Consider the following 5336-nt stretch of genomic DNA (forward strand, 5'->3'; position numbering starts at 1 on the left):
ATCTTCAAATAAAAAAATCTCATTTTTAAACAATATGCGGTATAATCTGAAGTACATGCCATCTATAAGCACTGAAAACATGTTGGAAGAAACATTGAGTAGATAGATTGATCGATCGGTCGATTGACAGGCAGGTGATAGATAGATAGATACACAGGCAAATTGATAGGAGAACGAGAAGACTGGACTTACACAAGCTCCTTCTGTGTCGTCCATAGGATGGCTAATTATGCCATCACTAAAAATTATTATCTCCTCTGTAAAGCACGCTCTCTGAGCCAGATACCTTCTCTCACGTCCCTTTGTCCTGCCTCCCACACACTGATTCTCATCGTGTGTTGTAACTGCTTGTAGGTCAGCCATCTGGATCAGTTCTGAGGTCCTCGAGGACAGGAGAAATGTCTTATTAAGCACTGTCTTCCGGGGCCTGGCATAGAGCAGGCACTCAAAATGTGGGTTACTCAAATGGGTGAATAAAGCAATAGTGGCTGAACAGTCGTTTAATTTTGCTGTGGACCCTTATTCGAAAGAACACTAACCTCAGGGGTTCTCAGAGCTGAAGAAGAAAATGCATAGCTATGACTCAATCTTCCCCAGTTTGTATAGCACGCTCACATCCCCTACACTGAGTTGTTCTACAGAAAGGTCGTTGGGGCCCTTGACACAGGCCTTACAATCTAACTAACATCTTTGGAAATAAGGTCCTTTGTGAGTTTGTTGATGCCCTTGGATGAAAGTTAAGGACTGTAACAAATGAAAGCTAGACTTGTAACAAATTCCTTCCTCTACTAACAGTGATAGGAAAACATTTCATCCCATTACCTGAATCCATAAATCCCATCCCGCCTAGGTAGATCAGAAGGGATTTGAGTAACAGGAAATATTTTATTATAGTAAATTAGACACAGGTTTTGAGAAACCAGAATGTCTAAAATGCTGAAAGAAGAAGGGGAACAATAAAATTAACAGGTATCCTTATTTGCCCCTTATCACCTTTGATTTTGAGAAGGTTCTGCAGAATTCGGGAAGTCTATTGACATGTGACAGGGTAACCAAATGAAAACTCATTTGGAGAATAGACATAATAGCAACGTCACAATTTGTCTGGATTAAATATGTTTCTAGTACATAAAGGGCTGTCTTGAGTTTCACAATGTGCTAGGTTCTTTGACATTTTTGCCTGCCTAGTATTTATGTATTTCAATATTCCTATAGAGAATCTTCCCTGTCTCGCTCTATTTTTTTAAAGTGTATTTATTTAAGTAATCTCTACACCCAGTGTGGGGCGGGAAGTCACGACCCTGAGATCAAGAGTCACATGCTCTATAGACGGAGTCAGTCAGGTGCCTGTCCCTGTCCCACTCTAAATCCATGTGCTACAGACAAGATTGTCAGTAACACACACACACACACACACACACACACACACACACACGCCCTTAAGGAAGTAACTCAGGTCTACTAAATCAATGTATTCTGTCCCTTGACCACTGTGATAGGCTGAAACCAATGAGACACCATCCCAGGGCTTTTGGGAACCCATGAACAGGAAAATAACTCTTAGCTGGGATTGTTAGTTACAGGGGTGAGGTAAGCCTTGGGGCTGCAAAGACAGCTTGCCGGGGAATGAAATCAATGTGACAAAAGCAGTTATTGGAACATCTGGATCCAGCCTTGCCTGAAGAAATATCCACCCCCTGGATTTTTCAGTTACATAGATCAATACATTCTTCTGTGCTTAAACCTGTTTGCAATTGGGTTTCTATCATTTGCAACCAAAAGAACCCCAACTAATTATGATGAATGCAACACATACTCTCATGTAATTCTAGATTGGCACCATGAAACCTTCTAGATGCGTGTATTTAACATGCATGTATTTAACATGCTTGTATTTAAATACAGAGGAGCCTGTTTGACACCCTGGGCTAAGTCAGTTCAAAGAGATTAATTAGTTGATCGAGCTCAGTCCTTGACATTGACTTTAAGTTCACCCCTTCACAGGAAATTCCACAGAAATCTTTTCATTTGTTACTATTTTTAAAATTTTTGATTAGATGCCATTCTAAAAGCCAAACTTTGGTTTCCGAAGAAAGCATCGTTTCAGAGGCAGATATTTATATTTCTGTTGTTCGTTAAGTGAAGTGCCTGTTTCTAACTTAGTTCTGATGGCCCAATGCTTTTTTTCTTTTCAGCTTTGGGGTATATTTGACAAATAAGCCAAATGCTTTAAGAGTATTTCCAACGGAATTATACTTGTAGTGCAGCAAAGAATTGCTCCTGTAAATATTGGCAGTCCTTTTATGAAATGCTATGGTACTTTCTCAAGCAATGAGAATATATTGGAAACGGACAAAATTCAAGTCACAAGTAGAAATGTGAAATCATTACTTCCCAGCTCTTTAATTTCTAACTAGGACTGCCTCTTTCCACATTAGCCAAGATTAATTTCAGCCTAAACAATGAAATAGAAACGGATTGTTTTCTGCTGAATTTCTGTACTGCACAAATATTTATTAGTATTTCTTTATTTACTTATTAAGGTGAACTGGAACTCAAAACTGGCATCTGAAAAGATGATCAAGTTAGACAGCCTGATTTTAAGAAAACCACTTTCGGGGCCCCTGGGTGGCTCAGTTGGTTAAGCGTCCAACTTCGGCTCAGGTCATGATCTCACGGTTCACAGATCGAGCCCCGTGTCTCCCTCTCTCTCTGCCCCTCCCCTACTCGTGCACCTGCGCTCTCTCTCTCTCTCTCAAAATAAATATACATACATACATATATAAAATCTGGCAACGATGACCAATGAAAAATATAAAACATGTCATTGACTTCATATAATGCCAAATGTAATGATCCAAGCCTACAAGATTAGCAGCTCACCGTCTTTTTTTTTTTTTTCAAGATTTTATTTCTAAGTCATCTCTACACCCAACGTGGGGCTCGAAGTCACAACCCCGAGATCAAGAATCATACACCTCTACCAGCTGAGCCAGCCAGGCACCCCAGCAGGTTACCGTCTTAATCTGACATAACTGGAGTTGCTGCTACTAACAATAAGAAAATTAATCAACCTACCATCTCCATTGTCACACTCCATCTTTTTTTTGCAGTAGGCTCCATGCCCAACGTGGGATTTGAACCCGTGACCCTGAGATCGGGAGTCGCATGCTCCACTGACCGAGCCAGCCAGGGGCCCCTCACACCTCACCTTGATGTTCCTCTTCATCCGTCATCTCATTTGGTCCTTCCAACAAACCTGTAAGGAAGACTCAGTTTATTTATACCCAGTTTCCAGGCCAAGAAACTGAGGCTTTGAGAGACTGAGAGTCGCCTAAGCTCATGTGTTTTAGTCTGTAGCATAACTAGAACTAGACTATATCTGTTGACTAAGTCTTAGCATTTCTTAAGTGGAAACGATCATGCAAATGAATCGTGAGTTTTTTTAAACATTTTTATTTATTTTTGAGAGACAGAGACAGAGTGTGAGTGGGGGAGAGGCAGAGAGAGAGGGAGACACAGAATCCGAAGCAGGCTCCGGGTTCCGAGCTGTCAGCACAGAGCCCGACGCGGGGCTCGAACTCACGAACTGAGAGATCATGACCTGAGCCGAAGTCGGACGCTTAACCGACTGAGCCACCCAGGCACCCCCTTATTATTTAATTTAAAAATGATCTGATTGGGGCACCTGGCTGGCTCAGTTGGTGGAGCATGTGACTCTTGATCTCAGGGTTGTGAGTTCCAGCCCCATGTTGGGTGTAGAGATTACTTAAAAAAAAAAATAAGATCTTAAAAAAAAAAAGGCTCATGGAATAGGAACAATGATTTTTAGCATATTCACAGGGATGTTCCACCAGCACAATAATTTATTTTTATGTTATTATTATTTTTTTTTTAGTAAACACTACTCCCAACGCGGGGCTTGAACTCATGACCTGGGAATCAAGAGTCCCATAGCTCTATTGACCGAGCCAGCTGGGCACCCCATAATAGTTTAATCTGAGAACATTTCATCACTCCAAAGAGAAACCCAAACCCTTTGTAGTCATCACTTCCCAAGCCTCCCATCACCTCCGGCCCCAAACAACTATTCATCTTCTTTCTGTCTCTATGGGTTTTCCTAGTCTGGGTGTTTTTATATAAGTGGAATCATACGATATTTGGTCCTTCGTGACTGCCTTCTTTCACTTAGCGTAATGTTTTCAAGATTCATCCACATTACAGAATATGTCCGTGGGGCCCGTGGGTGGTTCAGTTGGTTAAGCATCTGACTCTTGGTCTCGGCTCAGAGTCATGAGTTCAAGCCCCACTCTGGGCATGGAATCTACTTCAAAAAATAATATGTCAGTACTTTATTCCTGTTTTTTAAATATTCTTTTAAGCTTATTTATTTATTTAAGTAATCCTACATCCAGCATGGGGCTCAAACTCAGGATCCTAAGATCAAGAGTTATATGCTCTTGTGGCTGGGCCAGCCAGGCACCCCAATACTTTGTTCCTTTAATAATGAATATTTGCTCATCCACTCATCAGTGGATGGATACTGTGCTGTTTTAATGCATAAATATTGAAATCTGGATATGTTTGAACTAACAAAATAGTTTTTCTCCTTAGAACACTGTCATTTAAAAAAATCTAATCTTGAGATGTTCACAGAGAAGTATATCCTGCCTTAAAATTTCAGACCAGAGATACACTCATCGTCAAAGTGTTTCGATAACCTGTCTCCTCTGTGTAAACCCTTCCGAGGTCTCTTATTGTCGTTGAAATGACCGATTCTGGGTTGTTCGTGAAGCTGAGCATGTTTTTCTGTTCCCTTATCATCTATCCGTTCTCAGAATCTGCTTGTACTCTTGGTCAGTTTCCAGAGGTCTCTTAGGATGGGGTGGAGGAAACTTAGAACGGGGTGCAAGTGTTAAAAGGGTTGAGGGTAGGGGCGCCTGGGTGGCTTAGTCGGTTGAGCGTCTGACTCGAATTGGGCTCAGGTCATGATCCCAGGGTTGTGGGATCAAGCCCTGCATTGGGCTCTGCACCAAGCATGGAGCCTGCTTGGGATGCTCTCCCTCTCACTCCCCCCATTCTTTCTCAAAACAAAAAAGGGGGTTCCAGGGATGGAAGTTATGATAGGGGGGACTATGAGAGGATAAAGGATGGGGGCCTGGGGTTCTTAAGCTCCGTTCTTAGCTCTTCCCTTTGAACTCGACCACCTCCTGTTCCCTGATTTAGGTCCCCTCTTTGTCCCTCCCTGCTTTTCACCCAGGTCAGATCTCCTTCTTAGTATCCTAGCCCTCCTCCTCTGTGATAATCTATTCTACTCAGGACCTTCTTTTTTCATC

The sequence above is a fragment of the Panthera uncia genome, chromosome X (assembly GCF_023721935.1).
Source record: "Panthera uncia isolate 11264 chromosome X, Puncia_PCG_1.0, whole genome shotgun sequence".
NCBI classification, from domain to species: domain Eukaryota; kingdom Metazoa; phylum Chordata; class Mammalia; order Carnivora; family Felidae; genus Panthera; species Panthera uncia.